This window comes from Dromaius novaehollandiae, chromosome 27 (assembly GCF_036370855.1).
Source record: "Dromaius novaehollandiae isolate bDroNov1 chromosome 27, bDroNov1.hap1, whole genome shotgun sequence".
Taxonomy (NCBI): domain Eukaryota; kingdom Metazoa; phylum Chordata; class Aves; order Casuariiformes; family Dromaiidae; genus Dromaius; species Dromaius novaehollandiae.
Window position 1 is genome coordinate 8,006,411 of NC_088124.1, and position 15,670 is coordinate 8,022,080.

The 15,670-nt window shown below is 37.8% G+C and overlaps 2 protein-coding genes across 28 annotated transcripts in view; one reads left to right on the top strand and one right to left on the bottom strand.

The window, feature by feature from the left end:
* The window catches only part of NGF (nerve growth factor), a 34,695-nt gene extending 19,671 nt beyond the window's left edge, over positions 1-15,024 (bottom strand). For 3 of the 6 annotated variants that reach the window (XM_026117548.2, XM_064498310.1, XM_064498308.1), the window contains exon 1: positions 14,802-15,023. The gene's annotated coding sequence lies outside the window, so the exon portion shown is untranslated. Of the gene's footprint in view, positions 1-10,793; positions 10,861-14,801 lie in introns of all 6 variants that reach the window. The other 3 variants (XM_064498309.1, XM_064498311.1, XM_026117551.2) reach the window with 3 other exon arrangements.
* LOC135323771 (uncharacterized) overlaps positions 1-15,670 on the top strand; it is a 148,686-nt gene that overhangs the window by 82,808 nt on the left and 50,208 nt on the right. The gene's annotated exons all lie outside the window — the stretch shown is intronic.

Sequence of the window (15,670 nt, forward strand, 5' to 3'; positions counted from 1 at the left end):
TCATCCAGTATTTTAAATTTAAGAACCAAATCCGCAAATCTGTTTTTTTTTTCATTTCCTTTTAACACTTCTAAATTCCTGTGACGTTCAGGGATCAATAAGAATCTCATACGTAGCTGATTCCCACAGATATTAATCTATCCCTTGGCTTTGCAGTCTGCTTGAAATAGTACTTGTTTCTTCATGTCAGACCTCTGGCAATGCTTAGTAGAGTTAGGATTACAGTTTCCAGTGAATCCCGTTTTTACTATCACCAGCTTTCTTAACTGTTCCCCATAGTTGCCAACCTTTCCGTGCTTTGACATTTAGTGGGAGGCCGGGGGTGTTGATAGGTTTTGTCTGTCTAGAATCAGTGTGCCTTTAACTGAACTTTGTTAACTTTGAGTTAAACTTTGTTTAACTTCATCATTAAATCCATTTATGTTGTAGGCATTTCATGACAGTGATCACATACTTGATCAATACATAGGTGCATATCTGCTGCGATTTACCTATTAATGAAAGGAAAAAAAATGCTCCTATGTTTACTTAAGAACACAGTTCTACAACTAGACTTTTTTTTCTTCAGTTAACTTGATTCATAAATTCAGAAAATTTTTGGATTGAAAATTAGAGATATGGCTCACCTGCAGATTCTGTGCTATTTTCTGGCTGAGGAAGTGACTGGATTTATTTAGCAAAATACAAGTGCTCTTGATAGCAGTTGATACTCTTATTTATTATTTACTAAGAATTAACCATGGATTTACAGTTGATTCCAAACTAGGGACAAATCTTGATCAGAAAGCAACAGGAAAGGAGGTATTTCTCCCACAAATGAGAGCGACTGTTGCCAACAGAAGACACGGTGCAGCACTGCTATTTGTATCCATCAGTCTTACAACTGTAAAACAGATCATAGGTTACGGTTTGCTTTCCTTCTTTCGGAAGGTGAGTCGGGATGACTAAAATTGTGTGAGTTATAACATGAGCTTGACAGTGATCACATAGCAGTTGCGGAAGCCAAATAATTTCTTCTTATGAGAAAAAGGAAAGCTGATTAATCAGCTGAATCATCCTGCTCTACTTTGGTTGGTATGAATGGCATTCCCTATGGATCAGCCTACACAGAAGGAAATGCAACACTGTAATGAAGACTGACTGACTGAGTTCAATCATGTTTCAAAATCTCAGGCATGAGTTTTAGATAAAATCGTAACTAGAGATATTCTCAATCATGTGGTTAAATGCTTCCAGAAAACTCGTATTGCTCTTTACAATAACTGGAAGATTTTCACTATGGCTTTGTCAAAGGAGAAGAACTTTTTTGTGATTTTGCAGATTTACACTCTAATGTACAGATTAACAGCACCTGCCCTCTCCCATTCCCCTTTCTGAAGAATGCTGCCTTGTTTCTGGGACAGCAATAATTTGCAGAGCCTTTAGGAATTAGACTGTCAAAATGCAGCAGGCTTTTACAAGCTTTTAGGAGTGGACTAACACTAACCTACCGAACCTCCTGCAGATATTACTACCAGCAGCAGAAGTCCCACCTGAAAGGGAAATGGGATGTTTTGGAAGTCAGTAGCTTTTTCTGTTGTTATTTTTCAGAGGAATTAATCCCAAAAGGATATTCCAAAAGGCTTATCTTTCTTTTATCTAGCAAAAAGTGTGTAAAATATTTCTTCCGTAGGAACTGAATATAGGTTATGTCAATTTTTTACAAAAGTTTGTCCAATTGAAAATAACAGTGGTTGTCTAAATACTTGTCTGGTTCTTGATATGTCCCTGGTTGTGTGCAATGATGAGAACATTATGATCAGCACATCTGTAAATGAATCATCTTTTTTTGCTGCACCCACATGGTTGCACAATTTTATTGACTTCTTGCTTTGATGTAGAATATTTGATATTTGTTATTTGAAGCTATTTCTTCACATTGGTAATTTTGGAAATTCCAAGCGCACTTATCGCCTCAATACTATGTCACAGTTAATGTATTCATAATCATCTCGTGAGCCTATAAAATATGACACAATATTCATCTTTAATTACACACCCAATAATGATAAAAGTTACAACGTAGATGTCTGGCTTCAAATCATGTATTTGGAGTTAAACTATTTGCTCATGTGAGTGTAGTGTACAGCATAGCACAGACAAAATAAGCAATTACTTTTCTTACTCAATTTTTTTCAATGGCACAAGGTGGTAATTTTCTCATGCCTGTAAGGTTTCACCCAACATGAATCCTAGAAATGGAAGATTCTTCCTTTTCCCTTTTGATATTATGGTTTGTTGAATGATGGCATTGCTAAGTAAAATAAAGCTAAAGGAGACATGAGAAAGAGGTTAAAGGGTTTTGTCAGAGCTCTTCTCAAGAGTTCAGTCCTGTTTTCTGGGCTTTGTGCCCTACCACAAGTCTATGTCATATTACTTCTGTAAGAGGTAATTTGGAGCTTCCCAGTACGAGTTTTGGGGAAGGCGAAAAGGGATATGAGCTCTCACTGAAAATTCAGACTGGGCCTTTTAGTAACAGTACATTACACACCCAAAAAGTTTTGCTCAGAATTTATAATACTAATCGGCTTTTCCATGTTGGGTAACATAAACGAAAAATCAGTTTTTTACCTACCTTTATGTTTAAACCTGCTAAGAACAGTATTTGGATTTCACAGAGAATGTAACCAGATTTGTTCTAAAGCTTATATACTACCTTTGCAACTATCAGCCTGGGTTGGCTGGGTACCTGCTGGTGAAACTTGTGAGCTATCTGATACGATGTGAGATATCTGATATGATTTTGGTCTATGTTGTCAAGTGATTAGTCACAATAGAAGAAACATAATAAAAAGCGTAATCCTTTCCCCACTTCATTATGACTGTATTTCAGTTTAATCCAGATCACTCAGCAGTCTGCAAGACAGAATGAGAACAACTGCCTGTTAAAAACACTGAACAGAACATCTAAAAATATTCTCCCATACAGAAAGATATAAATTGCATCCTTTATGAAATGCATGTATTTGCACAGTAGGTGCAGTGCCAAGTGAACAAATTCACAAGATCTTTGGCACTCTTCTGCAGGCAGGACAGTGTATGAAGATGCTACTATATGACAGCCAGAGACAGACAGAAACCTGATGTCTGGATTCTACAAATTCTCTAGCTCCACAAAAAGCATTAAGGAAAGTCTGATAAGAAAACTGTATTTCCATGTTTTGTGCACCAATATTAATTAGTTTAAATAACCTGTTGTATTTGCTGTTATTATATCACTCAATACTGTATGTAAGTCCTCTGAGCCATATATTTCCTCTGGATATTTGATGTGCATCTCATTGCATTTATTGCAGTATTATTGGTTAATGCTTTATTTTGTTGACTCAATAGTCAGGAACAGTCATACTAGTTACAAAAAGTAATTCTTTTCTGAATCAAGAGGGAGGTAGTTTGCCTGAGCATGTAGGGGAAAGAGACAAACAAAAGATAACATTTTTAGTTGAATGTGATCTATAGTATAAAAATCCTAAATTCTGCTGAAATTCTGCAGGGTCACAATCATGGCGCTAAGAACAGATTTTTCTTTGGCGGTTGCCTATTTCTAGTAAAATTTTCACCAGATTATGGACGCCATAAGATTTTATGTTTGCCGAAACAAGAAAAATAAGCTAGAGGGAAATAGTTTAAGGTACCTGTACTAGGTTTTTGACTTAGAAATCTTCCTTTTGAGGAGGCCTATTGTTTTTGTATTTAGCATAATTATATTTCCACTTTTCAGTGTTTTCTTTTGGATGGATAGTAGGGTTGCATGCAGTTAATCAAATTGTGCACCTTATAAGGCCATTTTCTGCTGGTTTAAAATCAAAACCAGAAAGAGTTAAAATAATACAAGAATTTCAGAGAATCTAAATTCCGTGCCCAAAATGTCAGAGTTTAGATACATGTCACTTGGAAACGAGCTTTTGCAAATTGTTTCATTTCAAGGGTAGAGAAATGAACTTTAAATCTAGCCAAGAATGTTACATCAGTTTTCCTGCAGAATGTGTTCTTTTCCTAGAAAGCATTTCCTTTCAATTTCAAATGATGGTAAAATCATAGGCCATAGAGCTAAAGACTGAATTCATATGACTTGTGAATTCTTTCTAAAACTTGAAATATTGAGCAAAGGTAAGAAATTCTGTAGTTCATTGAATATGTTCATGATTTCTTTGCTTCCAAATCAGAAAGGAGGAGGAAGGAAACGACACTTGTGAAATGTCTGTCTCATGAACCCTTAACTCAGTGACCCTTGAACTTGTTGAGTATGGATCCCCTTTGACAGAAGGATAGACGTTTTGAAGATAGTATGTTTCTACAAGTTTCAAGAATGTGGGTGATAAGGTAGAGGACAAACCCATGTTAGTGCCCTGAGCAAGAGAAAAGCTACAGTGTTAGAGGTCTGTTTGATGAGAGAATTTATGTTAGGGCAGACAGGCGTATCTATATGGCCTAAATATTTTTCGGGTCTCCGGTGACGCTCTGATAGACACCAGAGACTCTGATCACTGCATGCAAATCCACAGGGAACAAGGTGTCATTATTTCTGCTGTTTAATGTACTGCTTGTTTAAGTACCATAAAGGGACTGAAGTAAAAGTAGAAATGCAGGAGGAGCAGAGGAGGGCAGACCCTGGGCTATTTAGCACGGTCTCCATTACCTGCAGTAACTAACAATGTTTGCAATTAATGCAAAGATGAAAAATTGGACAATCAATGAAAAGGAACAAACTGACAAAACATTATGGATCCCATGGTAAACTGAGTATAAGCAAACAATGCATGTTATGAAACAGCCTGTATGTGGTGGGAATATAAAGAAATGTCATGTGAAAAAAGAATACCAGCCTTATTTACAGGACTGGAGTCTTTATTATGCAAAGATGTGAATATAAAAAGACCTTGAATTAACATTGGATAATACATTAAAAAATAATTTCTGGCCCCATGCTGTACCAGCAGTAGAAAGAGTTAAATCAGAATAAGGAGGCAATTTTATCGCTATATTTCTCTCTTCCTCTTGATACACTGTGTGTGCTTTTTCCTTCCAGGTAAGAAGTGTAATGAGTAAGCTCTGTTTTTCTGAGGAAAATAAATAAACGAATTAAACTACTAAGACTGTGATCAGTGGAAAGAATAGTCAGCTTGCTCTCCATTAAAAACAAGCCCTTTAGAATACTGTCGGTACATAAGAATGACCATACCAAACCAGATCAGAAGTCCCTCTTGTCCATTTTGTCTCTGACATAGGGAAATAGAAGATGCCTAAGGAAGTGCGTAAGAACAAGCTAGGCATATAGTGGTACTTTTCTAAATATCCTCGTATCCTTCAGCAGTGTTTGGATGAGCGACTTCCTCTGCCAGAGGGGTTTTCCACGTATTTTAAACCTTCAGTATATTTCTCTTCCATTAATCAGTCTAGCTATTCCTTGAATCCTTTTACATTTTTAGCTGCAAAATATCCTTTGATGTTGAGATCTGTAGCTTAACTATACTGTGTGTGAACACCTACTTTGTCTTACTCAGCCTGCCATCAGGTGGTTCTCTTTGATGCACCTAGTTTTTGTACTGGAAGAGGCACCAAGCAACTGAGCCTTCTCCATGCTGCCTTTGATTTCAAGCCCCTTTGGACTTTTTATTCTTGTGCTTAAGTGCAGAAGTATAGTAGTGGGGATAGCCGAAGAGTTGGACCTAGTCCCCAACATAGAAGTAAACAAGTGAGTAAAGACTCTGGCCTGTGAAAGGATAACTGATTATATTTGGAAGCACTTAACCCAGACTTCTTTTCAAATGCAAATATGACAAAAAAAATAAAGAGCAAATACCATTGCAGTTATAGCTGATGACTGTGAACTGCAGCCAGACGAAAGGAAAAGGAATCCATAGCACTAAAAACTGACTAATGAGACAAAGAGTGGGAGGCTTCTTATATGGAAAACCTTGTAGGTGTCAAAATAGTAATAAATGGAAGCCATTATCACACGAATGTTATACTTCATCAGTGAAGCCACTTCAGGTCTTACTTAGGAGACCGAATGTCAGAATTTTGTCCATAATGCAGTTCCTTCGTTCTGAGTCTCTTAAAGATCTGGCTGCATGGCCGTACGCTGCTCATCCCCAGCATCTCGCATTGATCATGTCTACCCAAGAAAATAATATTGCAGAATGTTTGTTCCTTGCATGTTTAAAGGAGAATAATGAAGCATCCAAAATCCCTGAAAAGACTGCTTCTCTCATAGTCTAAAAAGACAGGGAGGAAGGAAAATATCAATTCCCATTGTAAAGAAGCGGTACTCTTGTCCTCATCTGAGATTTCCTGGACAAAAATTATGTACGTATGGGCATTCTAGACCCATCCTGAAATTCGGAAATACTACCAGAAAAAGTTCCCAGGCAAGATTAATTGATAAAACAAGAACATATCTGGAGAAATTTGGACACGTGGTAGCTTGCAAATCTCAGAGAGATGAAGGGTTCTTTCAGAGTTCAAAAGGACATCCATGATACAGCCTTTAATTTTAATACTTTTTAAAGGTAATCACTACAAGGTTCTGTGATCTCAAGGTTCTAATCTTAATAAGCCTGTCTTTGCATGGATTAAATATCTAACACGCATTGGCCTCATAAGCTTCAGGCTCAGTCCTTTTCTAGATGTGTGAAGATGATGTAAGTGTGCTTTTATTTTTCCTACTGAAGAATTCTTAGACCAGGAGTAAACAAAAAAGTATACAAATGTGACATTTTCTGGTGATCAGTAATTATAAAAGGTCTGCATCTGAACAGATTTGTCAAATGTGATGGTGTTGGTGCTGTCCTCTATTTTACCTACATCCATAAAGTGCTAATGTACCATACACAAAAGAAAAAAAGCCACAGGAAACTTAATATACAATATACTCTCTGCATTATTAATTTTGGATGCTGAATTTCCTGTTCTCTCACTGGTACTTGGGGAGCATATATCCTTTGACCAGAAAAGACTCCAATAAGAGATTTTCTTAATCCAGACAGAATGCTGTAACTTTTGAAAGGCAAGTGTTACCACTGTCACTGGGCAAGGTAGAAGTTTTGCATTTGAATAGGGAATACCTGCTTTGTTCAGCTGGGGCATGTGTGCAGCATCATTCTCCAGCAAAGCTCCTGGTAAAAATGTAAGTGAAAGCAGCCTATACTTGGATTACTAAAGTTGCAACTGAGCAGAACCTTTTATGGAAGCTCGATATATCAGTACAAAGCGGACAAAACAGGGTTGCTTGGGAATCTGTTGCCTTTTTAGAGGATCCAAAATTCACTCAAATTTGATGAAATGTAACTATACAAAGTGCAAGCAATAGTCCCTATATCCATGTGCTCATTTAGTTCGAAATAATTCTTTTCTAATATAATTCAGAACACTTAAATCCCCCTAGATTTCAGGCATGTGTATTTGTCTCATTGCTACTGGGTACTTCACATTCACAGTGTACTTGATTCCTTGAGATCTGTAGAGATACCTACATTACAGAGCAATAAAATGAAAATCTGAATGAAGTACGAAGCTATACTAAATGTGAATTAGAAAGCATTCTTTGTCTGTAACTTATTAAAACCTTTAGGAGCAAGTATACATAAAAGTAAAGATGAAAGCTGCATGCACAGTTCTTTCACTAGAGACTTTCAGAAATGCATACGGAAGCTGATGTGCAATGGAATGTAAGCTGGCATACTTCTCTTAGCCAGTGCCCCATAGAATACATTTTTTGTTGTATCTCTGTTTTGAAATGCCCAATTTTCAGTTCCTGGTACTTAATTTCCCAGCCTGTTGAGCTCCCAGACTTCCTATGGAATTTCAGGAGCTTCAGAACCTGTTAAGCAAGTCCTAAATATGACACATAAATACGGTGCAACTGGAAACTATTAGCTTTTGAAAAAATTGCCATTTCTTTCTTATATCATCCTGGCCTGAAGCAAATTGTTCTGTGAAGTTACCAAGCTCTGAGCAGCAGCTGCCTGCAGACTATGCAGCGTAGCAGTCAGTTAGTTGCATTTAGAAAGGTTGCTTCACACATCTCTAAGTAAAACGGAAAATTTGTAAATGGCCAGGCATTTCTATTCTAGGTCCCTTTGCCCATTATTAATGAGGGAAAATGACACTGTTGAGACTGCTGTGTAGAAGTGTTAGTTTTCAGTCTGAAATATGAAAGCAACAGAGAATTAAGGATATGGATAGCTGAGGTGATAAAATACATCCATGCTTGCAGAGCTTGACACATTACTTCTTGCCTGCCATCCCACTGCAGCTGACATGCACTGCTGACCCCTCCTAAAGGCCACAACATAATCATTTTCATGGTCAGTGGAAGTACAGTGCCAAAGTAGGGCTGAACTGATAGTTACTTTTTTCAGAATTGTGAGTTGTTCTTGGAATATGTTGAACACTGAATAGTTCAACTGAATTATTCCTATGGCTGTGGTAAGGCATGTGCCTAAATGCTTTGCTGGTCTGAGGCTGGTACACAGAGCATCTCAAAAGGATCCTGAAGTAATGGTCAGGAAATGATGCATTTCACCAAATGCAGGCTGTGTCATCCACCATAGGGCAAATCTCTTTGTGAACAAGCACAATTCCTTTTTCATACCTGAGTCACCCAGCACATAATGGCTTCCAAAAATAAAACATACATTTCAAAATAGAAAAAACACATATTCAGTGAGCCAAAGCTGTTTAACCATATCATAAACAAAGTAATATACAGCAAGGAGGTGCTTGGCAAATTTCCATCACAAATATTTCTGAAGAACTCTCTTTTTTTTTAATATCTTGGATCCCATGTGGCTTTATAAAGAACAAAATAAAATCAAGGTAAGTCAGAGAACCAGACCACAAAAAAATCTGGGTCACCTTTATTCCCATACAATGCGGAGGGAAAAATAGGAAATGATTAAGAATAGGAAAGAATCAAAATAGTAATTTTTAGACCAGGAAAATCACACTTATTAAACAGAAAGTTGTCAAAAGAAGTAATCTGCTTCTCAACAGTATTTGTACTGGGCTAATTTATTTATTTTTCTGGACTGTCAGAAACAGGCTAATCTGTTAGTTTTTTGACTAGTTATCACCTGACTCTGAGATAAATCAATTTTTATCACATACTCTTTAACACAGCAGCATTTCTTACAAATATAGCAGTTCAAGATAAATGACCAACCCTGAGTGTAAGAAGCATGCTCATGTTATTTCTGGAAGGAGCTTGATATTTGCGTAATATATATGGTCATTATGTTTTTGTCAACAATGTGTAAGCTAAGTCCCAAAACAAAGTCAAAGTAACTGTCTTACTTCTGTTTAATGTTTTTCTGTCATTGTGCTTGAATCTTTTTCCATTGAAATCAATGGGAGTTTTGATACCTAACAACTCAGTGGTAGCAGAATCTGATCTTTTATTAGCACATTGTTATGTACCCTGTGGGAACAGGAAATACGATTATGGAGGCAACAACATAAATTAAGGAAGGATTTTTTAGAATCAATATAATAGTCTGTATTCAATATTCAATTATAGAAAATGCCTGAACAAAAAGATGTAGAACTACACCAAGTGGTGTGGTTACTGCAGGTATGATTTCTGACAGTGACCGGAGTTCTGTTTGGAAAACACTTTTCAGGACTGTCAGACTGAGGGGAGACTGCGAATGTTTGGGTTGCAGAGCTGAGGCCACACTATTCCTCAGGATTTTTACTGTGTGTCGTTACAGTGTCACAGTTTTTCCCAGGGGATACCACTAAGATATCTGGAAGCCATGCTCTTGTGGTACAACTGTTCCCCTCAACAGAGAGCATGTGTCTGATCAAGTTTGATTTGGGCCTTCTGCCAGTGGGAGCTATTACGCCAGAAAATCTCAAAACATTGCTGTAAATGCAAGATCCTTGGAGAAAAGGGGAAAGGCTCTTTACTGGGAAGTAAACATTGCCTCCAAGTTGATAAAGAGTCTGAGGTGTTTTACTCACTGAACAATGAGCCAGGAGATTCAAAAGATGCTACAGAAGCCTGGCAGTAACCCCACCATGCACGTTATTTCACACTACCTCATGCACTCTGTTTAGTTTTGGGCTGAGATGTTATGCCAAAGAAGTCTCATGCTTGTATGTAAATCTGTAGGCCCTGACCTCTACATTCATCTTAATAGCTGTATGCAAGCTCAAAATATTGAGCAGAGTTTGTGTATATTCTGCTACAGTAATAATGTAAATGTCTTTCATGTGAACGTAGCCACACAGACATTATGTCTGAAGGTGGGCAAGTACTGCATCTTTGTGTGTCCCAGTCTCCTAAACACATGTAGTTGACTGTACAGTGAGATGTACTTGGGTGTGCTTCAGTTGGAGCTAATGCACTTGAAGACGTGCTGACTAGTAAATTGTTGTAGCTCTTTTTATATCCGTAGTGATTTCACAACTCTCTGCCAATACAGTCAGCACCTTACATCTCTATTTGTGTATCCATTAAATTCGATTTCGTCCCTTTGCCTGTGTCCTCATAGTTGGGTACAAGTGCCAGGTTTTAATGTTCCAGTACACTCTAACTCGTTTGCAATTAATTGTTAAACTCAGAGAAACAAGAGGCACGAAAGGGGGCATGAAATTCCACTTTTATGCAGAGAAAGTTCTGTATAATTCCATTGTTTTTTTACGCATGCTCCAATGTGAAAAACACATTTAATGCATCTACAGCAAGTCAGCTACACTTGGGGTTAGACTCACAGCAGTCAGGTTGACATCTCCCGTCTCTGACTTACCACCTCAGAATGTGCTAGAGGTTCCTGACAGCCAGGTTTCACTGTTTGTATTGCTATTCTCTGGACTCTGCAGTAATCAAGGTGAAAGGTATACTGTCAGTGCTATGAATGGTGTAGTATTTCCTTGCTACTGTTTACGTGTAATATTTTTAGTGACAGCATTAAGAAAAGACTTTAGTTCAATAACAAGTCTCAAAATAAGATGTCAGCTCCACAAATAAATAGGCAGGAAGAAATGAGACAAAACTATGTTTTTCCATTCGAAGTATATTTCACTGAATTTCACAAGATCAAACAGTTACGTACTTTTCTTAGGCCTTTTTCCACTTCCTCAGTCATAATCTGTTTAGACCTTAATTTGCCTGTTTAGTTGTATGTCTCAGCATTAATCTCTTTCTGCAGTGGAAACTCACATGAACATATACTTACACCTAATTAATGAATACTTAAATAAAAAGAACGCTATCTTCACCTTCTTGTTTAAACAAAATCCCCATACTTTCATCAGTGAACTAGCAACGCATAGTAAAGATATTGTAGTGACCTTTCTTCTTGCAAGGATGGGTAAAGTATTTGGCAGGCTTAAATGCTGAGGAGAAGCAGATAAGGATGTCTGTAGCAGAACAGAAGAAAGTCCACCCAGGCCAGTATTCTGTCTCTATAGTAGGGAGTAGTATAAGAATAGGGTCACCATATAGTGATACTTCCTTATTATACTCTCCCACTCTCCAATCATTTTTGAATTGCAGATTTCCTGAACCACAGGTAGTATCTTTGATTTTTACATGTCTGATTGCTTTTTGAACCCATGCAAACTACAGTATCCTGTGGAAAGAAACCTTAATGATGCCTGGAGAAAAGAACAACTTTCTTTTGTTTGCTTTGAACCTGCCACCTGTTAATTTCATTTCCTACTCCTTGGTTTTTGAACTGGGAGACAGACAACAGCCATTCCCTCTTAACCTTCTTCAGAATAGTTACAAATATCTCCATTATATCCCTCCTCAACCATCTCCTTTCCAGGCTGAGAAGTCCCAATCTATGTAGTTCTTCTTAATATGGAAATTGTTCCAGGCCTTTGATCATCCTTGTTGCTCTTTCTTGTGCCTTTTCTGGTTTTACCGTATTCTTTTTTTGAGATGTAGACAATGACCATAGCTACATGCAATATTCAGAACGTGGGCACAACATGGGTTTGTAATGAGGGACTGAGGCTTTGCTTTCACTGACTAAGTTATATAAATAGTTTTAGTGTTAGTGGAATCCGGCCAATGCTCAGAGTGTGCATAACCTACACTGATAGATACTGTGATCTCTTGGCAAAAGCAAAAATGGTCTTGCTGTGTTTGGCCACGTAATAATTTTTGGTATAAATATATGCACACACACACAGAGGCAAATATTTCATCAATTCAGCAGAGCTGCGCAAAGGGCCCTATGTCAGAAAAACAAGCCACTCACATCCCATAGTGCATCTGTCCAAGTGTGGGAGATGCTTGTGTCATAGAAATGCTCTTAAACACATTGGCCTCCATGACAGCGCTGAAGTCACATTCAGGATAGGGAGAATTTCCTTCCTACTGTGAAAAAAAGCAGCTGCAGTACCATTGCTATGTGTGCCTTTCACCCCTCATTTCCATGAGGCAAGGCTTGTGGGAAGAAGTGGTATCTTACATTTCTCTAACTGTATCAACTGAGCTAACAAATGTTTTATTTCATGGTCACTTTCTGAACAAGCCCTTTAAACTTTTGATGAGAGGGCAGTTGCCAGCAGAGGTCACCATTGGTGTAGTTGGTTTGAAAGGTGTTGCGGTTCACTAGCTTTTAGTGGACTAAGATTTAAAGGATAGGCAAGTATTTCTAAACCCACCAATACCGGTGTAGACTTCTGGTGTTGGAATATTAAATCTTTTGGAGTGAAATCATTAATTCTTTTAACCCTTTCATTTCAAGAGCAAGGTTTGTTCTTGAAATATGTGACTAAAACAATGGCAGAACTACGTTACCTCCTTAAAATTATCAATATTATCAATTCCTTCAATTTAATGCAATTAATGTTAATATATATTTAATACTCTGTCAGATCTAAAGGTATTTTTTAAAGAAACAGAAAATTGATTAATGAAATTTGCATTATGGAATTTGCTTTTAAAAGAACATTTTGTATATGACCAGAGGTGAAATTATGGGATGTATTCTATGGATTTAAGTAATCTAGTTTTTAAATGTGTTTCATCTAGCCTGCTGTTATATGTACTCCATTAAAGAAATGCTTTTTCACTTAAAAACGCTAATCTTAACGAGCTTTTAACGTATTCTTCTAACCTGATTTTTTAAATTAACATTTTACAGTGATTACATAGGCGGCCTAACCATTCTAAGTAACTTAGCATTATGGGTTAGAATGATCCTTTGTTCTCTGTAATTCTCCACTGAACTTAAGTGAAGACATTTGAGAAGATAACTTCAGCTTTTGAGTGAGAAAATGGACACTGCTAAGCTAAGAGGATGTGAAAATCATGAGCAAGAAAGCCACAGTTACTTTCTCAGCTACCCTGTTGTGAGACTGACAGATCCCTTCAGAGTGAGTGGCTAGGACTGATCAGGATGTGAAATGACTATTACTTTACATTCATCAGAAGAGCTAGTCTCCAGACCTTGCTGAGATTTTTTAGAAAATGATTCATACACCTAACGATTAATATAAGGGCCAAATCTTTCTTAATCCTGCTCACGTGGACGCTCCATTTTATTTTCTTGATCCCATCACTGTAATCTTTTTTTGTGAAAGCGCAGACACTATTGTAACCTTGTGAGTTTTGCACAAATGTGAGATGGTAGTTGTCAGGATCGTTTTAAAAGGCCCCTTTTCCACAGTACCTGAAACAGCTCAGAACTGCAACGAGTATGAACATACAGGCAAGTCAGCTTTCTGCCTCTCTTTTTGCAGATAATTGTCACATTCTATTTTAGCTTAGCAAAAAAATACCCAAGAGGCTTTATTGTAATACACTAATGCATGAAAACACTCACGAATTATCTGCCTAACAGTTACAATGCAACTTCTAAGGTGTGACAACTTGGAAAAACCAGCCTGACAAGCGTACTCACTTTCACTGTTTTTCTAAACTTCTTGAGCGTATAAGGAGAATTTAAACTGAAGAAAGCAACTGAACCACAAACACTTTTTGTTCTCGGCACACAAATTCCTTCCCTCTCCCTCGCGGGGATCCCCATTTCCTGTCTCTGACTGGTGTATCAGATAAAACAGTGTTATTATCACCCAGGATAAATCAATAAACACTGTCAGTTTCATCCTGTCACTAACAGGCAGGCAGCAAGGAGTTCTTAAGCTCTTCCAAGTGGACTTAGAGAATATACAGTCTAAAGTGCACTACAACTCTGCTCATAGCTGGAAGGTTTCTGCCTTTTGCCAATTATGTTTGGATTTACCAGAATTCTTATTTATTTATTTAAAAAAGGCAAGAAAAGAGTTCTCACCTAGAGTAGAATTATCATAGAAAAGAAGGAAAGTGTTAAACAAACCTTAATATTCAAAACCCAGACAGTAAAGCATTTTTGTATAGAAGTTAAATGCTGTACCTGTACAAATAAAACTAAGGTCTGATTTACCTAGATGAGAAACAGTGAGTAAGAATGCTTACGTTTCTCTAAGGTTAAGCTGCTTTTACTAAGGATACATTTCCAGCTTTGAACTTAGCCACAAATGCTTTATGAACACCTTCCAGATGTGCATGCAGTTTAAACTGCATTAGTAGATGCAATTTTCAGTCTTGCTAGACCAAGCTATTCTGAACAAATGTTACTTTTAAGCAACGAGTACTCCATGTTTCGGAGACATCTGATCTTCACCCCTTCCAGAGAGCGAAAATCACAGTACAGCAAAAGCACATTGGCAAATTTTAAAAATATGAAACTTCCACAACTGATGCAACAGCAACATTACTTGCTCTGTGAAAACCCTTTGACTGTTGTGGGGTCACTCACCTCAGAGCTGTTATCACTCAACACTGGAGGGAAAGGGAATCCTGAGGGGTGTCCAAGCTGTTTTGTAGTCCGTAGCACCCTAGTCCGTGGACACTTTCCCAAGCCAGAAGAGCCATTCACATTCCCCCTGCCTTTCCAGCCTCATTCACTGCTCTCAGGGCTCAGTGAGCTGCACTGACTCACAGGAATTAAGCTCCCTCTGGGTCCTAGTGCTGTGAATGTGTGGGAGCTGCATGGACTCGTAGGAATCCAGCCTTTGGCTTTGCGCCTGGTCCATGCAGTGATGCACAGATGTGCAGTGGAAGTTTCAAAGCGTGCACTGGCTGTATGACCAAGAAAAAGCTTCAACTTCCTGGTTCCACTGTCAAGAACTGAAATTCTCTTTAAGGTACTTTTTGTCTTAAGAATTTCTGCTTTGCATCTTAATATTTGCACTGTATTTAAAGATGAGAGCTCACAAAAGCAAAGTCCCAGCTCCCTGATGAATGGGTCCTTGTGAAAGTGATTGTTAGAGCCCCTAACTCATATTACGAGTCTATGAAAAAGCATAAGGAAAAACTAATATTAAACTGACAAAGCAGTGGACTAGGTTGTCTGCAGAAATTGTGCAGTCCCCATTATCAGATATCTTTAACAGGGTCAGCCAAACACTGAGGAGGAGTAACAAGGAAATAATTTACCCTGACTTGGGGCAGAGGAAAAGATTAGATGAAGTCCCTTCCAGCCATAACATTCTGTGCTTGACATGCTTACCATAAGCAATAGAGAAATATGGAAATGTTTCTCCATTATTTTTGTGAAGGAAGATTAAGTGCTTTACCACAGAGCGACAGTGTGTTTTAAGCACTGAGAAATACAGAGAAGAAATA